This window comes from Camelus ferus, chromosome 1, assembly GCF_009834535.1.
Source record: "Camelus ferus isolate YT-003-E chromosome 1, BCGSAC_Cfer_1.0, whole genome shotgun sequence".
Classification (NCBI taxonomy): Eukaryota; Metazoa; Chordata; class Mammalia; order Artiodactyla; family Camelidae; genus Camelus; species Camelus ferus.
This window is the reverse complement of record NC_045696.1, coordinates 15,354,493-15,379,920: the sequence shown is the minus strand read 5'-3', so window position 1 is coordinate 15,379,920 and position 25,428 is coordinate 15,354,493.

The following is a 25,428-nucleotide window of genomic DNA, read 5'->3' as shown; positions in this document are numbered from 1 at the left end:
TGTGTCCTGGAATACCCCTCATTGCATCAGGCCCTCTTAAAAATTAGAAAGATAACCCTTGTATTAGAACCACCAGTACTACTGAAGTGAGACATTTGGGCCCTCTCAGATCTTTCTTAAAGAATGAAACATTTCTTTTGCAGTTAACTTGTTAAAAGATGTCAGGTATTTTATTGTAAACAACAGCAAAAAATTCAAAAGACACATATCTTTCATATAGGTGTTTCTTAATCATACATGGTAAGCAATGATATTAAGCTACTTACTCTTGCTTTAAGAATTGGGTCTTTCTGTTCATATGGGGCCACAGTCACCGTGAAGCCAGAAAATCCAGTCTTGTCTAACTTCTCTGTATCCTTATTGCTATTTTTAGTACTTAATGGGCTCCTCCCCTTCCTCCTCATTTGCATGATTTCCATCCTCTCTGTGGTTCATTTGAATTTCATCCCAGTGTCACTCTTGAAGAATGGTTTGCTTAAATTGCTTGCGACAAAGAACAAAGCATAAATGAAAAATGATTTCTAGAGTGAATCTTCTCCATTCTTATTACTGAGTAGTATTTGCTCCAAGTCTTAAGGATATAATCTAAGCAAGAAAAATCTGTCTGTGACTACTGGCCCATAAAAGCTCGGTGAGCCTTCAAAATATACTATTTTGTGTAGTGGAGTCTGTTTCCTCTTGCTAGGAACTAATCTCTTTAGAATGTCAGATTGTCCCCTAAATTGATAATTAAACATAAAAATTAGGGTTTCGGAAACTTATGAAAAAAAGAGTAAACAAGTTTTTGGCTTCTTCCTAATGTTCTGTACCTAGATGAAGCATAGTTTAATTCCTTTAATATCTAAAATTTCATAATTATAAACTTTTCTATTTTCTTTTGACCATTTCCATCTAATTTGACTTTAAGTCCATCAGGACTGGAGACTTTTAGTATTTATTTTACATTTTGTCCCTTGTGCCTAGAAGATAATATTTGCTTAAAAAATAATGCTTATTGAATAAAAAAAATGAATGACAGTTCTGATTTCAAGAAGAAAATGAAAATGCATTGGAGCTCTATGTATTCAAAAAGATAAATAACAGGAAGGAAGAAACTTGGATTTGAGGGAATAGAAACACTATCAAATAATGAATCAAGGAGTTGTTAACCTCCAAGGACACATTGCTCAGTTTTATGGATTGAATTTTGTCCCCCCTACATTTATATGCTGAAGTCCTAACCCCAGTATTTCAGAATGTCAGCTTTTTTAGAAATAGGACTAATGCAGATGTAATTATTTTAAATGAGGTTTTATTGGAGTAGGGTGCATCCCTAATCCAGTATGACTGATGGTCTTCCAGAAAGGGGAAGTTTGAACATGGTCAAGCATACAGGAAGCACTCCATGTGAAGATGAGAGATGCACTGACCAACCACCAGAAACCAAGGCAGAGTCATGGAATATACTGTTCCTCACAGCTTTGGAAGGAACCAACCCTGCCGGCATCTTGATTTTGGGCGTCTAGACTCTGGAGCTCTGAGGCAATACATTTCTGGTGTTTAAGCTACCTAGTTTGTGGTACTTGTTACAGCAGCTCTCACAGACCAATACAATCAGTAACAGTGACCTTAATTTTAAAGGCTGGTAAAAATGCATGAGCCAAAGTCAACAGCTCAGACATTTCCTCTTTATACTCTGATTCAACTAATTCATGAAAGAGACTCTTTTTTGACATATGCAATTAGAGAAATGTAAGCTGTGGCTGGAACATTTACTGAGAGAAAAAGAGAGAGAGAGAGTGTGTGTGTGTGTGTGTGTGTGTGTGTATGTGTTTGTAGGGGCAGATTATGGAAGGGATAGTGTACCTAACTAAGAAACCTGGGTGGGTTCATGAGAAGTTTCCATTTCAAAGGTACCAGTTGCCAGAACCTAACTCAAAGGTTTCACATGATTAAGTTATGGGTAACAAGACTTGTTTCACCAGCGGCTTACCCACTTCAATAATTTTAAATTAAGAATCTTAGTAAATTCAGTGGAGATTTAGGAACATTCACACCTAACTTAAGACTAGAGGTCTGAGAACCTTAAAAAATAGTAAAAGGTTTAGCTGCTGAATCTTGCCTCAAAGATAATGACCATGCCAACTGTTGGGACTATGTATTCTCTTAACTTCATGTGTTTCTACAGGGAGGTAATCCTAAAATAGGATGGGGAGCTTACTCCTGAGGACCCCTCAGGAGATCTAGTCCAGCAGAAACACCTTCCCAACACACAAGCCAAGGATGAAGGGTGAACTCATTTTAAAATAGCTTCCATAATGAATTTCTACAACAAAATCTACTTCCTCTGAAATAGATAGATCTTTGATGCTGTATCTATAAAATAGTGCATAAAACAATAATGCACTTGTCAAATCTGAAGTACTAGAGGAGGGGAGTTTTTTTAATAACTTACTGAAAGAACTCCACTGATGGTCAGTTTTTATTTTCTCTGTTGAAGATTAGGAAAGAAGCAGTAGACAAAGCCTAGCATTTGAAATTAGGTGGAGAGTCGAAGCTGTTTACATGAATTTTTTTTTTTTTTTTTTTTTTGGATACCATTGCCTTCCCACATCCTACTCTGACTCTTTTTAAACTTCATGTTGGCCATTCAGGGAAAGGTAACATTTTTAGGGATGTGTTAACCTGTTATGAAGACAGCTGCCCTTTGGGGCTTGTGTGGGAAGGAGTGCCTTAGCCACAAGCAATTCCTGTTGGCATTCCTACTAAGACAGTGTCTAAGATCCTTCTACTCTTCAAAGGGTAATAAAACACATACTTTAAAAAGCACATACTCATTTAGGAACACTTTGGAATAAGCCTCCACTTACCTAGTTAGGGTAGGTAGTTTGTACTTCACAGTGCAGGAGGAATGCCTTTATTTGTGACCAATTTATATTCATATTCATTTTTATTGAGACAGATATTACACTACCACCTTAATTTTGTAACTGCGTGCTGGCAGAACAATCCTTAAGTTATTGGCAAGATCTATGAAAGCAGTATTGGCAAGATCTATGAAAGCAGTAAAGGTAGAAAAAACATGGTACATGGAGGGCCAAGAGTAAACAACATCAAAGGGAAAACCATAGGAACAGAGAATCACTGGCTGTCAGCCGTTGACCAGAGAAGACACTGCCCAGCCAAGTGTATGGATTCATTTGTTCTCCTTGTATGGAAATATGTGAACTTTATTTTGTTTTGTGAGTTATATAACTTGGAACGTGTTGTTTTTTGTCCCTCTTGAGAGATAAAAAATCAGTTATTTTGAAGGGTAACTATAAATGAGTTAGTAACCATACATTTACACAGACTGACATTTATTTTTGTCATTCTGTTTGTCTAAATAAAAAAAACCAGAGGTACCCAAACTGAATTTTTCCTTTGCTGTTATTAGTCATCCAAATATTTGTGTTCTTGTTGAGTTAGGGTTTCAGTCTAAATAGCTTTCAATATGCTAAAATAAGTAACAAGCTATTAAGTGCTGGTAGAGTTTTTAATTAAGAAATTTAATTTATTATGCAGTGGTATATGCTAATTAATAATTATTCATATATATTAATTAAAATGTTTTCCAATAGTATTACCTCTACTAAAGTATTTAAATAGGTAACTATTGGCCAAAGTAAAAACTTTCTCATTATTTTCTAACATTAAAAAAAAAAATAAGGGCTTTAAAGGCTCCTTAAAATACAATACAAAATAAAACAAAATAGACTGTTACTGCAAAGTATATGCTTCTACCTATATGGCAACGTATAATGTTTTTCTATGTAATTTTTACCAAGGGACACTACTATAAATTCAGAGATGTGTTTTTGCAGAAAAATTTGGCTTTAAACTTTAAGTTGAATAAAATTGAATTTTACATAAAAATGTCACCTGAAAGGACTTCATTTCTCAATCTGTTAACATGAATACACTTGAGCCTAATATATTAATTGGTCAAAATTGCAAAAAAAAAAAAAAGTACACAAAGTTGAAATGGCTTTTTGAAATCATAGACCAGTTCACATACTCGGGTGGTGTTGGGGCCATATGTTTGTAAGAACAGAGGGCCTTCAGGCCTTCTGAAGAGGACTGCCCTGTGCCATCCCCAAGTCACTAGTCAGTGTGCTTCGTTTTCCTGAAACACGCCCCCCTCCACCCAACAGTTAAGAACTGACAATTATCTGCTTTAGGAATAAAAGGCTCAGCTTCATCATGACCTTTATCGCTGAGGCATCAGCCATCTCATCCTCCTGTTTCTGATCATCCCTAGAGAGTGCACACCACTATTTTGTTCCTCTGCTGGACCCTGTCTCCCACTGCCCACTTCTGTTTCTCCCCTTCAGCATTATTTTTATCCTTCCCATGGTTTTGATGACACAGCCAAATGTCTTATATCCTCAACCTTCTTGTGAAAGTTTTCTTTATCTTCCTGCCCTGAAACCTGGCTCCTTGCCAATTACATAACTTTTACATAATTCCTCCTCTTGTGGTGTCATGTGACAGCTGTACGGCTCCAACAAACTTGGTATCAGAGGCCCAGAGATGAAGTAGGTGTTCTCTTGTCTTCTTTTGCTTCATTGAGACAATTCTTACTTTCTCCTCCCTAAATTCCCCAGCTTTAAATTTCAAATCTTCAAGTTATAACACTATCTACTCTTCCTTGGCACGTATCTACTGATCCCAGGACAAACCACTCTATTCCCTGAAGATATTAGCCCCCAGGTATATTTATCACTCTCTCCAAAATACTCCTCTCATAATTTTTGTAAATACCATCTGTGTAGATGAGCCTCTCTGTTTCTGACTTCCTTTCCAGTTATCTTGTCCTTCACTTACCTCGGCCACCCACTCACATAGTCATGATTTTATTGTTAGCAGCAATGGCAAACTTTCAATACTATCAATTTTAAGTGTATGACCTTTTGGCCCTCGCGTCCTACCTTTCTAGCACCCTCCTTCCAGTACCCTGACTCCAACAAACCTTTGACCCTAAGTAGACTCACAAGCCCTTCATCCTTTTCTTCTTCAAGCCTTTTCTTTGTCCCATGTCCCCTCACGTTAGAGTGACAATGTGCTCTGGTTTGTGTAGAATAGTTTTGGTTTAGACCTGTTAAACTCAGCGTAATAATTAATAGTGCTTCAGTTTGGACAATAAATTATATGGTTACTCTATTGAATGTTCTCACTTCCCTTCTTACTCAGCCTAAATTCCACAGTCAACTAAAACATTACTTTGCATGTACTTTGCAACTGCCTTGTCCCTCTTTCCCATAATCAGTACTTTGGCAAAATCCCAACCCTGGTTAAATTCAGCTCTCCAAATACCTCACACCTGCAATTGCATCTCAGTGTGGCTGGAATCAAATACAAAATTGTGTTGTCTGGTCTCATATGAAATTCATGATTCCTAATTTCAAAGCGCCCCTTATTTCTGTCAAGTTATCACGCCATAGACCCCTGGCTTATTTACTCTTTCACTCTCCCAGATGATAATCTCATGTCTTCTCTCTCCTTAAACTTCTAAAACTTCTTAACCCGCCTTCACACTGAGCTGGTGACCTTTTAGTTCACCTAGAGAAATGAAGCAATCAGAAGAGAACTTCCACAAACTTTTACCCCTAAGGGAGCACCTATCTAGCTCCAAACCCTCCACCTGCGCACTAGACTCCATCCCTTCTCACCTGCAGAACCCTTTCTGTCACATCCCAGGTACCATCTGCTTACAAGTAGCATCAGCTCATCTTCAGAACAACCTTTCCGTCTTCTCTGCTTCTACCCTGATCTAAGACATTGACATTTCTCAACTGGACAATATCTTTTTTTTAAGCTGAATTACTGCTCTATTTTGCTCCAACCTGCATCTCCTAGCTTATTTGCAGTACAGCTGTTAAGTGATGTGTTAAGATATAAATTACATCATATAATTCCACTTTTCAAATCTTCCCAATGGCTTCCCATTTCATTCCAAATAAAAGCCAAGAATTGAATAATAACTTACAAAAGCTTATCAGTAAATGCCTGCCCCTCCTTCCCTTTCTGATTTTGTCTTCCACTCTCCAGTTCTTGTTTCTTACTCATCATCCACATTGGCTTTCTTGCTGCTCCTCAAACGCTCCAGGGATCTTGCTCATTTAGGGATTTTGCATTGGAAGTTCCTGTCCCTCAGATCTCTTCTTCCTCTACCCCCAGTGCCATGAGACTTTATTCACAAGGACACCTTTTCTATGAGGCTGCTCTGGTCCACTCTTCTCAAAATACAAGTCCCCATTCCAAGCTGGACTCTCCTTAACCCAATTCCCTGCCTTGTTTTTCTCCTTAGGACCTGTTCTCTCTCTCCTTTCAAAATCACTTCTTTTACTTTAATGATTAATATATATTAATCATAATTAATTTAATATATTAAATTAACAGTATAATAATATATTATTGATATATATACACACAAATATATATACATTTAGATGAGTAATATATATTCTTTGTTTCTGGAATTCACTGATGACTTTCTATTAATTGAGAGAATAAGGAACACTATTTTTATGAATATAAAATCTGACACTATGGTGATAAAGAATATGGCCAGAATACTCCTTTCCTACTTACTGACTTTAAAACCTTAGAAAAATTGTTATGACTTCTCTGATACTCTTTCTCTATCAGTCTAAATAAGAAAAAGCTAACATTGCACTTTATTTTTCCTTTATTATTTGGAGAGCAAATACAAATGTATATATAATATTGATCATAAAACCTGATAGAAATTAGATTAATACTAAACATATTTTCATTAGTTGTTAATGATCATTACTGAAATTATTTTGGCTTTTGGTAAGATGGGTGATAAATTCAGCCTATATTTCAACCTTCATCACATCCCTGCATCACTTCTATGGCATCGTTAGGTTATGATTATAATGCATAAATCTAAAATTGGTAGAAAATCAAAGATTAGCAAATTTAAAATTTTACTTTTACTATAGGCTCTGTTGAAATGCAAAATTTCAGTCAAGTTGATTTCATAGAAAGCACTAAAAGAAAAAAATACATTCCTTACATGACTAATTCAAACACCTTTATTTCAAGTATAAATAAATGAGCTACAATAAGAAGTTCAGATGGACCGATCAGAGCTCCAGTATTGCTTGTAGTTCACTTTATCCGAATTCCCTGTGAAGAGGAGGCCAAGATTAAAGAGACTAAATCTTCTACACAGAGAGGGTAGTTACTGGGCCATCTTAGGGTTTTTGTAAATTCAGTTTCCAAAAGAAAGGTTAAAAAAACATGATTCTTTTTGGTTGTTCTGCATAAGTGGTTTAATCTCAGAAAATGATGTTATCACATCATCAAGCCTTAAAATAAAGTCTAATTGTTTTATTTCTAGTAATTGTAAATTGTGTAAGATCTGAACTTCTTTGAAATAGGATTCCTACAATGGTACAAGAATGTGAGTAGGTCACTAAACTTCTCTTACAGAGAAACATGAATAATAAAAGAGTTTTAAGGGGTGGGGTATAGCTCAGTGGTAGAGTACATGCCTCGCATGCCTGAGGTCCTGAGTTCAATCCCCAGCACCTCCATTAAAAACAATGAATGAGGGGAGGGTATAGCTCAAGTGGTAGAGCACATGCTTAGGGTGCATGAGGTCCTGGGTTCATATCCCCAGTACCTCCTCTAAAATTAAATAAACCTAATTACCTCCCCGCTGGCCAAAATAAAATAATTAAATAATAAAAAAATGAATAACCTAATTACCTCCCCCCAAAAAAAGATGAATCAAAAAATTTTAAAAGAGTTTTAAAATGGTCCTCCCTTTTATAGAGTCAGAAATAAGATTTTCCCCCAAGTTGTAGGGTAAAATCTTTCTGTACATTGGTATGTAAAATTACAAATAAAACTATATAATTTTATGTGTGTAAGAAAATGCCAATTTTATTTTTTTATTTTTTAACATTTTTTATTGATTTATAATCTTTTACAATGTTGTGTCAAGTTTCAGTGTAGAGCATAATTTTTCAGTTATACATGAACATATATATAATTCATTGTCACATTGTTTTCTTTGTGAGCTACCATAAGATCTCGTATATATTTCCCTGTGCTATACAGTATAATCCTTGTTTATCTATTCTACATTTTGAAATCCTAGTCTATCCCTTCCCACCCCCTGCCCCCTTGGCAATCACAAGTTTGTATTCTATGTCTATGAGTCTATTTCTGTTTTGTATTTATGTTTTGTTTGTTTGTTTGTTTGTTTTTTGATTCCACATATGAGTGATCTCATATGGTATTTTTCTTTCTCTTTCTGGCTTACTTCACTTTGAATGACATTCTCCAGGAACATCCATGTTGCTGCAAATGGCATTATGTTGTCAGTTTTTATGGCTGAATAGTATTCCATTATATAAATATACCACCTTTTCTTTATCCAGTCATCTGCTGATGGACATTTAGACTGTTTCCATGTTTTGGCTATTTTAAATAGTGCTGCTATGAACATTGGGGTGCAGGTGTCATTTTGAAGTAGGGTTCCTTTTGGATGTGTGCCCAAGAGCAGGATTCCTGGGTCATATGGTAAGTCTATTCCTAGTCTTTTGAGGAATATCCATACTGTTTTCCACAGTGCCTGTACCAAAATGCATTCCCACCAGCAGTGTAGGAGGGTTCCCTTTTCTCCACAGCCTCTCGAGCATTTGTCATTTGTGGACTTTTGAATGATGGCCATTCTCACTGGTGTGAGGTTATACCTCATTGTAGTTTTGGTTTGCATTTCTCTGATAATTAGTGATATTGAGCATTTTTTCATGTGCCTATTGATCATTTGTATTTCTGCCTTGGAGAATGGCTTATTTAGGTCTTCTGCCCATTTTTGGTTTGGGTTGTTTTTGTGTTTTTCTTATTAAGTCGTATGAGCTGCTTATATATTCTGGAGATCAAGCTTTTGCCGGTTTCATTTGCAGAAATTTTCTCCCATTCCGTAGGTTGTCATTTTGTTTTACTTATGGTTTCCTTTGCTGTGCAAAAAATGTCAATTTTAAATGTAACCTTCAAAATGTCCTTTGTAAGGTTCTGAGAAATGGAAACACACACACACACACACAAAAGAATAGTGATGGATTATATTTAAAAGAAAACATTCTTGCTGATGAAAAGAATTTTAAAGAGGAAGTCATTGGCCTTATCTTCAAAAAGATCTATTCCACTGCACCCAATTAGTCCTCAGTATAGCTTGGAACTGGGAGCAGCCTCCCGCTTTTACCATCTAAATACCAGTATAGTGTAAACGCACCATTCTGCCAGAACTTATTGTTGCAAGGAATAATTTGAACCAGAAATGCTTAAGTAGGGAGAATGCATATCAATCTGGCCTTCTTTGCAAATTGCTTAAAACAACAGATTCTTGGCAGAATAACCTACAAAACTTGCTCTTTACAACACAGATCAGTATTAGCCAATAATTCTTCTTAATTTCTCCAGGGAACCCAAAGGGTGGGAACATTGTGAAGATAGGTCAACACCCTCTTGTAGGCATCAAGTTTCTGGCCATTGATATTTTGTGAACTGCCTGCTTTGAATTATTTACATCTATATTGGCCAGTTAGCAGGTGAAATGACTTAACGCCTCAAGGAATCCATGTAGACTCAAATCAGCCATTTTCACTAATAACCTCTCTTTAGAGAAAATTTCCGTCATATTAAGGGAAACTTTCCAGCTGCCCCCATCTACAAACAGAATTAATTGTTATCATTCCTTGTAAGCCGTTGAAAAACTACAATAGTTAAACCACGCACAATACCATGACAACTCTTGTCAGACAAGATGGAGGCAAAGCCAGGCTACTACGTAAAGACAACCTGCTCAGAATGCTCTTCCCTCAGAAGACACAGACTTTTCCATCCCCGAGGCCATGAGCAGCACCAGCTTGAACAATTGGAAAACATAATCTTACAAGAAACGTCTTCAGGGTAATGAAGCAGGTAACCATGATTCACAAGCATTGGAGAAGTGCAGGCACAAATCACACAGGGAAACGTGGAGCCCTTAGAAAGAAAAAATTCTGCAATGGAGGTAGTCCTTGTATTTGGCTTTCCCCTTACCCTGGTGTGAAAGCTAGTGTCAGGGGAGACAACCTCAAAAGCTACAGGCGATGACAACTCGAAAGAGCTGAACAGTGAGCACAAGAGGCCAACCAAGTATAATTCACAGCCTTCTCCCTTTACTACTGTATTTAAAGTTCCAGATTCTCTGCTAATTACAAATTCATTCAAGCTAGCGATTAGCCCTCCTTTCAAATTATACCTAGTCCTGAGAAAGTTAACCAGACTCTCTCTCTCTATATATATTTATATGCTATATATATATGTATATATATATATATATATATGTGTATATGGTATATTTAGCTATACATACCTTGAATTTATTTGATCAGATTCCTTTTCTTAATATCTGTTTGAAATGCACAGAAATAAGATAGGAAGTTTTAATGAAGGAAAGAGAGAGAAAAGGTTGTTTCTAACCATGCAAACTTGGAGAAGAACAACTTTGGTGCCTCCTTGCAGCCTATGGGCCTTGTAAATCTGAAAAGAAAAAGTAAAATGATAGGTTTAGGCCCTGAAGGTTTGGGTACAGAAGTACAGAGCGGTAAAGATGGGCATTAAGGATTTTGCTTGGGGCTAGACACTTTTATTCTTTCCTAACTTGTATCTTACCGCTTATATCATGAGAAAAAAGTGCCAAGTAACTCCATTTATAAATGAAATAGTAGAATGTAATAAAAATTCATGGCATGTTAGCTATGTCTAGATTTACCAATGTCTATTTTGAAATCTGGCATCATATTTATTGTTGCCCAGACTCCTTAAAATTACTCCTACCCAACAGACACACTCTGGCTTGATCAAATTAATAATATAGGAAATAGATTGTCATTCTTCTAAAACCCAGATACATGTATGCTTTGGGGAGTACATTAGTCTGCCAAGGATTAAAAAAAATCTGGACTCTGTGCTGACCATGTTGTATTTGCTCTCTTTAATTCTACCTGAGTTTTCTTTCTTTTTTTTACTACTAAATAATACAAAACATTATTTTTATATTAAAAAAGATGTGGGTATATGTTACGTTGGCTGAAAGATTCACACAGCTCTAGAAACCTCCAAGAAATTTTCTGCTTCTTGTGAATCACTACCACTTACATATCTAGACCTTCAGGGTATAAATTTCTTCTGTTTTATTTTTTATTGAAATATAGTTTATTTACAGTATTATATTATTTTCAGGTGTACAATATAGTGATTCAACATTTTTTATAGATTATACTCCATTTAAAGTTATTACAAAATAATAGCTATATTTCCCTGTGCAGTACAATATACCCTTGTAGCTTATTCGTTTTATACATAGTAGTTTGTATCTATTAATCCCATACCCCTATCTTGTCCCTTCCCTCTTCCAGCTCCCCACTGGTAACCACTAGTTCTCTATCTGTGAGTCTGTTTCTGTTTTGTGATGTACCTGCATCTGTGTTATTTTTCAGATTCCACATATAAGTGATAACAGAGTGTCTTTCTCTGTCTGGCTTATTTCACTAAGCTACAATACTCTCTAGATCCATCCACACTGTTGCAAATGGCAGGATTTCATTTTTTATAGTTGAGTAATATTCCATTGTGTGTGTGTATACCATTGTATGTGTGTGTGTGTGTGTGTGTCTGTGTGTGTATCACCTTTTAATCCATTCATCTGTTGATGGACACTTGGATTGCTTCCATATCTTGGCTTTTGTAAATAATGCTACTGTGAACACTGGAGTGCATGTATCTTTTCAAGTTAATGAGTTCATTTTTTTTTGCCAGGAGTGGAGTTGCTGGATTGTACGGTAGCTCTATTTCTAGTTTTTTGAGGGACCTCCATACTGATTTCCATAGTGACTGCACCAATTTACATTCCCACTAACAGTGTACAAGGATTCCCTTTACTCCCAGTCTTCACCAACATTTGTTATCTGTGGTCTTTTTGATGACAGCCATTCTGACAGGTGTTAGGTGATATCTCATTGAGGTTTTAATTTGCATTTCTCTAATTATTAGTGATGTTGAGCATCTTTTTATGTGTCTATTGACCATCTGCTTGTCTTCTTTGGAAAAATGTTTATTCCAGTCATCTACCCATTTTTTAATTGAATTGCTTAATTTTTGATTCTGAGTTATGAGCTGTTTATGTATCTTGGATAATATCCCCTTATTGATTATGTCATTTGTGAATATTTTCTCCCATTCAGTAGATTATCTTTGTATTTTGTTGATGGTTTCCTTTGCTATGCAAAACTTCAAGTTTAATTAGGTCCCATTTGTTTATTTTTTTACTCCCCTCCCCTATTTTTGTGTTTTTGATGTCACATTCTACATCTTCATGTTTATCCTTTTACTGTTTATTTTAAGGTTGGTTTAGTATTGCTGAACTCTCAGTTTTTGCTTATCTGAGAAGTTCTTTATCTCTCTTTCAATTCTAAATGATAACTTTGTTGGGTAGAGTATCCTAGGTTTCAGGTTTTTCCCTTTTAGCATTTTGAATATATCATGCCACTCCCTTCTAGCCTGCGAAGTTTCTGAAGAAAAAATCAGCTGATAGCCTTATGGGGGTTCCCTTGTATATGACTCTTTGTTATTCTCTTTCTACCTTTAAAAATCTCTCTTTATCTGTAACTTCTGATGTTTTAATTATGACATGTCTTGGTGTGGGTCTGTTTGGGTTCATCTTATTTGAGACCCTCTATGCTTTCTATACCTGGATATGTTTCTTTCTTCAGGTCTGGGAAGTTTTCAGCCATAATTTCATCCAATACTTTTTTTGATTCCCTTATCTCTCTCTTCTCCTTCTGGGACCCCTATAATGTTAATGTTGGTATGCTTGATGTTATCCCAGAGATCTCTTAAACTCTCCTTTAAAAATTTTTGTTTTTATTTTGCAGTTCTGATGGGGTGATTTCCATTATTCTATCTTGCAGATTACTTATGTGTTCTTCTGTATCACTCAGTCTGCTGTTCATTCCTCCTAGTGTGTTTTTCATTTCAGTTGTATTTTTCAGTTTTGACAGGTTCTTTTGTGTTTTCTAGTTCCTTATTAAAACTCTCACTGTGTTTATTCTTTCCCCTAATTCAGTTAGCATTCTTATTACCAATGTTTTGAATTCTTTATCTGGTAAATTGCTTATTTCTGTTTTGTTATTGTTTTTTTCAGAAGGGTTTCTCTTGCTCTTTCAGTTGAGACCAGTTCATCTGTCTTTTCATTTTGCCTTCCTCTGTCTCTATGAATTTAGGTGAAACATTTACCTACTGCAGTCCTTACATCAGAGCATTCCTGTCGTCTGTGTGTGCCCAGTGCATTTGGTGGTAGAGAAAAAAAAGGCATCTTTTTTCAGTGTGTTCTGCCAGCTATCACCTTGGTAGGAGGTGGGGCTGGAGAAAGAAAGGCTAGAGTCAGAACCAGGTATGATGTAGGGCTCCCTCTCTTCTCAGTGGCTGTCACCATCCTATTGAATGTGGGGTCAGATCCCAAGTTGTTGGAGCAGAAGCCCTAAGTGTCAGCTCTGAGCGGATTCTGTTCCCTTCAAGTGTGTACTATTCCCTAGTGGACTCTAGGCTTCCCATCAGTACCCTTGCCCAGAAGGAAGCAGTGCTGGAGCAAGAGGGGCCCACGTGGGCTCTCAGCTCATGATGAGGCATTGGCTATGGTGGGTTGACCACAGACAGTGGTCAAGGCTGCCTCTGATGCACTGCCTGTGCCAGCAATGAAAGCCCCTGCTACCTCTGAGTTTCCTTTGTCCCTCACAGCCAATAAATCCCTCCAGCCTCCTCGACCCCTGCCCTTTGGCAGAACCACAGGTGAGGCCTGCTTGGCTCTTGGCATTTATTGAAGCATGGGCTCTGTGGTCTGGCTGCTGTCAGAGGTCAGGGCTGCTTCTGATGAGCTACATGAGAAAGCACCAAAATGACTGCCCCGCTGCATCAGATGCTGCCCTGGGTCAAGTTGTCTCTGCATCCCATGTCCAGGCTCTTTCCCTGTTCATAGTAGCCCTTGATCTGGTGCTGAGTTGTATGCGGAGGGAAGCAAGACTGGAGTGTTTGCTTGACTCAGTGTGGGGCATGTGCAGGGCAGTTGGGAGAAACAAGGGAGCCAGTGGAGAAGTCCTCAGTCCATCATATCTGCCCTGCCTTGGGAGCAAGCCAGCACTTGCATGCTCCTCACTAGCGGACTCTAGGCTTCCCATACCCCTCCTGTTAGTTCTCGTGGCCGTCTAGCCAGCCAAGCAGGCTTGTTTTCCCTGGGGTGCCCAATATGTAGCTCCAACTGCTTACTTCCCTGGGCAGATCTCCACTGGTGTATTCTCCCCTTTCCCGTGAGTCCCCTCCCAGGCACACAGATCCCGACGTGATCATTTCTATTCCCTCCGCACACAATTCCATATGGATCTTTCTTGTGGCCTTGGTTGTATAGGAGTCTTTCTGCTAGTTTTCAGTGAGAATTGTCCCACGTGTGGATATATTTTTTTATGTGTTTACGGGGGGAGGTGAGTTCCACATCCTCCTACTCTGCCATCTTGATCCAAAATTCAGTTTCTTCTGTTTTAAATGTGTGTCTGTGGGAAAGATTTTAAAATTGATGAGTAGCATTGTTTTAGGATTAGCTATGCCCCTGACTATTTGTATGAGCCTAACACATTTCTTCATTACTCTAAATCTATTTTTACACCTGGAATTTTGAAAGGATTGAAATAATACTCTCCTGGTTCCTCGTGGGGACACAATTGTTATATTATATGACAATTTTACATCATCAGTTTTGATGGAAAGATTTGGAGCTCTCTTAGCCACATTTCATGAACCATGTTTAACAAAAACTTTGCTAGCAGATGTGGGAAGGGACAGCTTATGGAATTTTTTGAGGTAATGTTATGTTATACCAGAAATATCTACTTTACAGAAATGCAAGGCATTTCAGTAGAGCATCTGAAATTCTTGAAGAAATGTTTTGCATAGGAGCTGTCATTTCTAATGTGCAAATTTTGTTGTGATTTCATCATGGAACATTTCATCCTTTTACATATAGTTTTAAAAAACAACCTTGAGAAATACATTTTTCCATTAGATAAAGAACCCTCATTATTAAGTGTAGATATTTCCTTAATTTCAACAGAAGAATAATATTCTAAAGTTAACTATATAGAATATATAAAAATAATTTTAGAATAAAATTTGTAATTTTACAGTATTATAAAATATATTGAAAACTATGTAATAATAATTTCATAATAAATTTTAATAAAATATATAATATTTTAAATTTCAAAACAGTTAATTTATAAAACATAATTTATTTAAGTATTTTACCTAATTTAAATTAAATTCACTTAATTTCTTTAACTCTCTTACTAAGGCAAGATAATCTTAGTAAGATGCACTATTACTATAGTCTTTTTTAAATTTTTTTTTGGATATTTGGGTAAATATTTTGATTAATTAGGTCTTTGAAAACAGGTCTTTAGAGTTCATTTTGCAGAGAAACCCAAATACTTCCCTGAAGTGACTTGCAGACTTGATAGCAAAATGGAAACGGTAGCAATCAATGTAATGTTTAATATAGATTTTCCATGACCTTTCAACTAATAAACTAGAGTGTTGTTAACGTCATAGTCAAAGATTCTTCTCTACTGTGGGTCAATCAGCAGCCCTCACCCTGCTCCAGACGTAGTCTTATAAACACAGCGTGGAAGCAAAACTGACACTTTGCTCTCCTTTCACCATGAGTCATCGGTCAGTGTGCTCATCACATTCTAGGCAGATGAAACGAACAAATGAACAAACAACTTTACACCAGAGGAGATAAAAACAAACAAAACAAGACAGAGCAAACAAATATGAAAGGGTTGTGCTTTTCAGATCTAGTCCCTCTCAAATAAACTAAACCTTGGTAATTCTGCCTTAATTTTTTAAAAAAAAAGTTTTGAAAAGTTAAAAGAAAAAAAAAAACCCTTGTTGTGATGATTAACTTTATGTATCAATTTGATTGGGTCATGGGTGCCCAGATACTTTATTAAACATTATTTCTGGGTATTTCTATGAGGATGTTTATCTGTCGAAGTCCTGGTTAGAAGAAAATGCTGAGTAAGAAGTAATTCTTTTTCTTTGACTGACTGTATTTGAGCTGAGATATTGGTCTTCTTCTGCCTTTGGAATGAATTCAGACTAGGACATACAGCATTGACTCTTCTGGTTCTCAGGGCTTCAGACTTGAAATAGAACTATACTGTTGACTCTCCTGGGTCTCCAGCTTGCTGAGTGTAGATCTGGGACTTCTCAGCCTCCATAGTCATGTAAGCCAATTTTTTATAGTAAATTTCTTTAGATAGATAGACATATATCCAATAAAATGTATATATACATATATACACATACATATATGTGTATGTGTGTGTGTGTGTGTGTGTGTGTGTAGTATATATATATTCACACACATAAATCTCCTATCTCTGGTTTTCTACACAGCTCAGACTAAAGACATTTTCATATGAACAGTTACCATTTTTCAGCTCTATGCTTACACTAAGAAAATACTACATGGAATTTTTAGGCAGAACTAAAATTATCCCAGATGGAAGCACAGTAAATCAGTCAGAAATGAGGAGCATGAGAAATGATAAATAGGTGGGTAGATCTAAATTAAAACTGAATGATTAATGTAACAATAAATTTATAATGACAATATTTGTATATTTTTTTAAACTACACAAATGCAGAATTAAAAATCATAATAAAATAGTATAAATGTTTAGGAACGTAAATGCCATAAGATCATTACATTGACTAGAAAGTGGTAAAGTATGAATTTAATGTGGAATATAATAAGACAAGGATGTATATTATAACTTTTAAATAGCAATGAAAAGAATAATAACATAATTCAATAATAAAAAAAGACAACCCAATTTAAAAATGGGCAAAGTGCGTGAGTGGGCATTTCTCCAAAGAAGACATACAAATAACCAGTAAGAGCATAAAGAGATGCTAAACATCACTAATTATTGTGGAAATGTAAATCAAAACCACAATTATATACCACTTCACACCCATTAGAATGGCTATATCAAAAAAGCAGAAATAATAAGTGTTGAAGAGAATGTGGAGAAACTAGAATCTTGTATATTGCTGGTAGGAATGTAAACTGTTGCAGATGCTGTGAAAAATGGTATGGCAGTTCCTCAAAATATTAAACATAATATAAAAACGTTGTGTAATCCTGAAATTCCATTTCTGGAATATATACTGAAAATAATTGAAAGCAGAGACTTACAGATATTTGTACACTCATGTTCATAATGGCATTATTCACAGTAGTCAAAAGGTGGATGTAACTTGTGTCTATTGATGGACGAATGGATAAAATGGGATATATACACACAATGGAATATTATTCAGCCTTAAAAAGGAAGGGAATTCTCACATGTGTTATAACATGGATGGACATTGATGATGTTATACTAAGATAATCCAGTCACCCAAGGTCAAATACTATATAGTTCTGCTTGTATAGAGTAGCCAGATATATAGAGACAAAAAGTTGAATGGTGGTTGTCAGGAGCTGGGTGGAGTGAGGAATGAGGAATTATTGTGTAATGAGTATGGAGTTTCAGTTTGGGAAGATAAAGAATGTTCTGGAAATGAATGGTTGTAATGATTGTACAACACTGTGAATGTAATTAATGTCACTGAACTGCATGCTTAAAAATGGTAAATTTTATGTTATATATATTTTATCACAATAAGAAAAGAACTTTAACAACAAAAAAGAATAATAGAATGCATTACTAATGAGCTAATAGAGAATGAGCAGTGGAAAAATAAAAAATACTTTATCCAGAAAGGGCAAGAAATAAGAAAAAGAAGAAACAATGAACTGATGGTCAAAATTAAAAACCAAATAGTAAGCTGGTAGAGACATATCTAAATTTGATAGACAATATTTATTACAGAGATTGGATAAAAAATGAAAATGACTATACATTTGTTGGTTTGCAACCTTGGGAGCTGCTGGGTGAAACTTGTCCCCAAACGTGGAGACAAGGAGAAACTGAAGAAAGAGGCAGTCCTCTCCAGACTGGTAGGTGGAAGTTTTAATAAACAAGGGAACTGTATGAAGCTTGTTCTGGGTGGCCACAAGATGAGTAGATTGCTGTACCTACCCACCAGAATATAAAAAAAAAAAAAAATACATAAGGTCTTGACTGGGTTCAGTAGTGTACACAGTCCAGATGTTCTCAATAACACCTTGCTCTCTCAAGGCTACATCCTTGGAACATTCCTGGTGTGGGAACTGTGGGCAGAATGTACATTCAAAGGACCAGGGAGAAGAGGAGGAGCCTCTGATTGCCCGGGTCCAGCTCGCAGATCAACCAGCAGTCATGACCCCTTAATTACCTCCTCCAGCAATACTGCTTATGTAAGATCTTTTATATAGGGACATAGAACAGGTGAAAGAAAAAGGGAGGAAAAGATGATTAGTCTAAATAGTAACCAACATAAAGCTGTAAAACTGTAATAATCAAATACTTCAGGAGATTATTATTAAAAGAGAGGTTGAACAAAAAAATAGACAAAGCCTAAATTGTATACTACTAATTCTATATTCTCAAAACCATTAAAAAAGGAAAGGAAGACTGATTCACACAGTTTGATATTTAGATACACCTCATTCAGTGATTAATGAAGCAGACAGATATTCAGTATTGGTATTAAAATTTTAACTACATAAACATTAAACAACTTGATGTTATATATGTCCATAATATGTGATATATGTAATTCTCTCTCTACATGAGCACACACACACACACACATACACAAACTACACACACAACCATTGTACTCAGGAAACTGCAAAATGCAATGTTTTCAAGCATAAATGGAATGTTTACCAAAATAGGTCACCACATGCTGGACCATAAGGCAAGTCCTAACAAATTTCAAAAAATTTGAAACTGAAATCATAAACAGTATGTTCTAACAGAAATTCAGTTAAGCTGGAAATAAAAAACAAATAGCAACAAAAATAGAAAGATAACTAGTAAAATCCTCAAACTTTGAAGATTAAGCAATAAGTTTGTCAACCACCCATGTGCCAAAGAAGAACCACATAGAAATCGGAAAATATTTTGAACTAAGCTATAATAACATTACATAAAAATCTTTAGTATGTTGCTACAGCTGTGCTTAGAAGATAAATTAGTAGTTATACAATCATAAGAAAAAAAAATTTGAAAAATTAACACTTACACTTCCATGTGAAGAAGCTGAAAAAAGAGCTAAATAAAATAGAATCAAGGAAATAATGAAAAGTCAAAGCAGAAATCAATACACTGGAAAACAAACACATGTTAGGGAAAATAAACAAGATAAAAATTTGATTGTTTGAAATAAAATTAGGGGGGAGGGTGTAGCTCAAGTGATAGAGCATATGCTTAGCATGCACAAGGTCCTGGGTTCAACCCCCAGCAACTCTTCTAAAAATAAATAAGTAAACTTAATTACCTCCCCCCACCAAAAATAAATAAATAAATAAAAATTTTAAAAAAAGAAATATTGATTAAAAAATTGATAATCTAACAACCCTATTCTTAATTTAAAAGTAAGAGAGATGGTGCAGCTTATTAAAGAAATAAAAAGCCTATATCTATAACTGATAGATATGGAAAATTTATTAAGCTTATAATTATATTAAAAGAGCCACTATCTCGAAAACTACAACTTAGTGAAACTGACACTTTCATTTCCAAGAAGGAAAATTAAATGCAAATTTTTCTATGTTATATTAAAATATATATATTTTACTACATTGAATTCACAATTGGAACTTTCCATTAAGAAAACTCAAAGTCCAAATAATGCTGAATTCTTTCCAAAATTTAGGGAAGCAAAATCATCATCACTACAAAAACTTTTGGGACTAGAAATGTTCCAATATTTCCTCAGACTTTTTAATAGCAAGTATAAGTTGGTGCCAAAACAAGGCATGAACGTTTTATGACAGGAAATTTGTAGGCAAATATCTTTAAAGAACATAGACAAAAAATCTGAAATGAAAGACCAGCAAAATTAGTCCAGTAATGCATAAAGTAATATTTGTTGCAGTAATGTAAGAGTGACATAACATTTGTAAATTAATCATTATTACTTACTGCATTAATAAAATAAAGGAGAAAAACGTAGGATCATCTGATTAGATGTAGAAAAACATTGATAAAGTTGACATATACTTCTTTTAAAAAATCTATTGGCAAACTGTTATTAGAAGGAATTTCATTAAACTGATCAGGGGCACTGTATCAGTTGGTTATTGCAGACTAAAAGTCATCTTAAAACTCCATGACCAATACATGTATATATATTATTATATATATACTGCTTGATTCTGTTGGTTGGCTGATTTAGGGTGGTTTACAAGTTAATGAATAGAAAATTAAATAGTTAAATAATATCCTCTATAATAGCATCAAATGTGGCAAATAAATACCTGGGAATAAATCATATGAAGGATATGGAAAACCTCTACACTGAGAATTCCAAAACAAACATTACTAAAGGAAAGGAAAAAGAACAAATAAAGGCAATCATGTACTACGGTTATGGATTGGAAGACTCATTGTTTAAAGATATTAAATATATCCTCCCCAAATGGTACCTATATATAGTACAATACCAATCAAAATCTCTGCAGCTGTGTATGTATGTGTGTGTGTCGGTTAAAAATGATTGTGGAAATTCAAAGAGTAAAGAGTAGCAAAATCAATCCTAAAGGAGAATGAACACGAGGATTTAAACTACCAGATATTAATGCTTTATTATAAAGTTACAGTAAAATTGTGTGACATTGACACAACCAGATAAATAGTCCAGAAAGACTCCAGAAAGAATCTGGAATGATACTTGCATGTAAAAAAAATTCACACCATTTATGACAAAAGTGTCATTGAGATGTAGGGAAGAAAGGTTCATAGTTTCAGAATATGATGCTGTATAAATTGGATATCTCCATGGGAAAAAAAAAAGTAAGCCTTTACATTTTTGGTAGATGATGTTGGCTCAGTTGGATATTCAAGTGGAAGAAAAATTGAATTAAACTTTTTCTCACATCTTACACCAGATTTAAAAATTAATTCCAGGTAGATTGAAGATACCAAATACATTGAAAATCTAAATGTGGAAGGCAAATTAATGAAGCTTCTCTCCAAAATTGGAGACTATTTTCATGGCTTCAACATGGATGAGTTGCTTCATAAATTTGACTATGAGAAGTCAGTGTATATATGACACTTTATGGTCCCATTTATACAGAGTTCCAAAAAAATAAAAATAAAACCAACCAATGATGCTAAAAGTCACAATTGTGGTTACCCTGGTGGTCTAATTACTGTGAACTTGTACCAGGGGCCTTCTGGACTGCTGATTATGTTTATAATACCATTTATAATAGTATCAAACTGGATCAGATACCTATGAATAAATCAAAGAAAAGATGTGAAAAACTTCTATTCAGAGATAATAGAAAAATTATTGAGAGAAATGAAAACAATGAATAAATGGATGACATGACATTTTCTTGAGCTAAAAGACTCATTATAGTAAATAAGTCCACTATATTCTCAAAATAATAAATGCTAAACAACCACAATGAAGGAATGTTTTGTTATATTTCTATATCAACTTATATATGTCATGCTTCAATAAAAATGTTAGCACAAAAAAAGGAAATACAAAATGAATCATAATTACCTAAAAAACGGAAAAAAAAGAAAGAAAAGGAAGTATGTTGTAGCTGCAGTGTGTTCTTGTTTTTTCACATTTAGGAGATGAGGATGTATGACTGTCTAGATATGGTGCTAATACATTCCATTCCCTGTGTCAAACTTCTCACCTTCTCAAATTGCATAAGTGCAGACATTTTGGACCTTTATACCTGTGACATTCTGGGAAATGGCCTTACCATTCCTCAGTAATATTTTACAAGTGAACTTGATGTGGAAAGGATCACTGGTCTGAAATACAGTTGTTCAACGGTAGAACCTTTGGCAGGCTTCTCGGTGACACATGTGTGTATAAATTTTCTGAGGCTCATTACAATGCACTTCTCTATCTCATGAGATGCAGCATAAAAGAAAGTTGAATTAATCTGTGACAGAGCAGTAGCATACAGCAGGTCCATGTGTAAAGAATTCATGAATATGAAATTATTTAAACAAAATAAAAGACATTCTATTTATATAATAATTTAATAATTTAATAGTATCCTGCACAGTATTTTCTGGAATTATTGAAAAGAAGATTTGTGAATCTTTAAAAATAAATTAATTTAGCTTCTATCTGACACAGAATTGCTTTGAACTATGGTTTTCTAAGTGCTCTTTTAACACCTCTAGGGATGTGACATTTGTTATTTTATAGGGCATTTTATTAAATTTTTATAGACTTCTATCATGCTAATCTAAAATCTGTTTTTCTGTAATTTATATTTATCATTTTCATTTGTTCCCTGGGGTGCCACAGGGAATAAAAGTTTAACTTCAGGCAAAGTCACATATATTTCTGGATTGTTTATAATGTTTTTTTGTTCTCCTAGATAAAATTAGATTGGAAAATAATTGAGTATATTATGAACTAGGCAATATATTGTGTTCAATGAATATTTCTGAAACATGTATTTTGATTTTTCATACACAAATTGTTAATTAATCAAAACTACAATGAGGTATCACTTCATATCAGTCAGAATGGACATCATTAAAAAGTCCACAAATGATGAATGCTGGAGAGGGTGTGGAGAAAAAGGAACCCTCCTACACTGATGGTGGGAATGAAGTTTAGTGCAGCCATTATGGAAAACCAGCATAGAGATGCCTTAAAAACTGAAAATAGACTTACCATATGATCCAACAATCCTACTCCTGGGCAAATATTTAGAGGGGACTCTAATTTGAAAAGATACATGTACTTCAGTGTTCAGAGCAGCACTATTTACAATAGCCAAGACATAGAAACAACCTGAATTTCCATCAACAGATGACTGGATAAAGAAGTTTTGGTATATATACACAATAGAATACTACTCAGCTATAAAAAAGAATAAAATAATGCCATTTACAGCAACATGGATGGACCTGAAGAGCATCATTCTAAATGAAGTAAGCCAGAAATAGAAAGAAAAATGCCATATGATATTACTTATATGTGAAATCTTAAAAAATGATACAAATGAACTTATTTACGGAACAGAAACAGACTCACAGACATAGAAAACAAACTTCTGGTTATTAAAGGGGAAAGGGGGTGGGAAGGGATAAATTGGAGTTTGATATTTGCAGATACTAACTACTATATATAAAATAGATAAACAACAAGTTTATACTGTATAGCACAGGGAACTATATTCAATATCTTGTAAACTATAATGAAAACATGAAAAGGAATATATATATGTATATGTATGACTGAAACATTATGTGTACACCAGAGATTGATACAATACTGTAAACTGACTATATTTCAATAAAAAAAAATTGCTAATTGATTTCTACTTTAGACCTTCTTTAAGCTTGTCTTCTCCACCCAGAAATATGACATCACTATCAAGTTGGTTACTAAGCCAGAAATTCCTGAATCCTCTTTCTCTACATCTGGGCCATCAGTAAATACCATAGACTGCACTTAAATGGTCGGCCTGACTCCACTTTTGATCCCTATAGACTGTTCTTCACACGGAGCCAGTCATCATTCTAAATTATAAAATCATGATATTTTGTAGTAGGCAGCCTGCTAAGATAGCTCACAATGATCTCCATCTCCTGACAGTCATACCATTGTGCAATTTCCATTGTGCAATGGAAAGCTGGATGGACATATTGGCACCTAGTGAATAGAATATGGCCAAAGTAACAAGATGTCACTTCTGAGCTTAGGTTACAAAAGACTGCGACTTCTATCTTGTTTACTCCCTCTCTCTGGCTCTTCTCAATTACACCTTCTAATAAAGCAAGCTGCCATGCTGTGATTGCCTTATGGAGAGGCCCATGGGGAAAAAAAAGCAAGGGTGGCCTCCAGCCAACAGCCAGTAAGGAACTGAGGTCCTGAGTTCAATAGCCTACATGAAACCGAATCCTGCCAACAATCACAGAAGTGAGCTTGGAAATGGATCCTTCGCCATCAAGCCTTGAGATGCTTGTATTCCCAGCCAACACTTTGATTGCAGCCTCATGAGAGACCCTGAGCCAGAGATTCCAGGTAAACTATGCCTGGACTCCTGAGCGATAGAAATTGTGTGATGATCAACATTGTTGTTTGAACTCTTCAATTTTGGGATATTTGTTAGATAGAAACAGATAACTACTGTGTACTTCTTTGCCTAAAACACATCAGTCATTTTCAATACAAAAACCCCTATGGCTAACAAAGCAATGGACAGCTCACTGCCTACTTCTCTGTTCTCCCTTTGGGCTTCTCTGCTGTTGATGGAACTCCAGACAGACTGAGTTTTAGCTTTTGGAGCAAGTGAAGCTCTTGTCTACTGGAGGTTTTTGTTCATGCTGATCTCTCTGCTGGCATGCTCTCATGTCTGCTCTTCTCATGGCTGGCCTCTGGTCATCCTTTTAACTTCCTTGAACCTCTATCTAATAAAGCTCTCCCCTAACCCCTTATTAGATATCTTAGCCCTCGGTTATATTCAGAGCACTTGTCTAAATTCATGTAATTTCAGTTATTGGGCTGTTACTTTTTGAAAACTCTGTCTCTCCTACTGGCCTGGTTATGCCAGGATTCTGACTTGGAACCCAGGGATCCCCACTCTACCCCTCTGCCAACCACATTGAACTGTCCTGGTTTGTAACATTCTATAAGTTAATGCTTTGTTATCAAAATTTCCTTGTAATTTTAGAAGATTCAATCTGAATTTTTAAAAAGTTCAATTTTTATTTAGAGTAAAGAGAATTAAGGAGTTACAACAAAGACCAAGTCAAAATCAATGTTGGCTGCTAGCCCTTTAATTCTCATTATCGAACCTTAGTTCTGCCCATATGCTATTCTAGGTATAGTTTTATTTTTTCCTTCAATTTTACACTGTGAGAAAACAATTTAGGAATTATTATTTTTAAATATGGAATGTATATTACAATGAAAATTTAAATATTCTTCAGAAGATCAAATTGGATTCTTGGCTGATAAAGGAACACAGCATATTTTTCTCCTTCAGCAGCCATTGTGTCCAACCTGAAGGACACTTGAAATTATTTAAAATATATTGGTATGAGCTATTTTATTTCAATGTATTCATAGTTACATATTAGAATGAGAGTCATCTGGGATGAATGGCTATTGAGA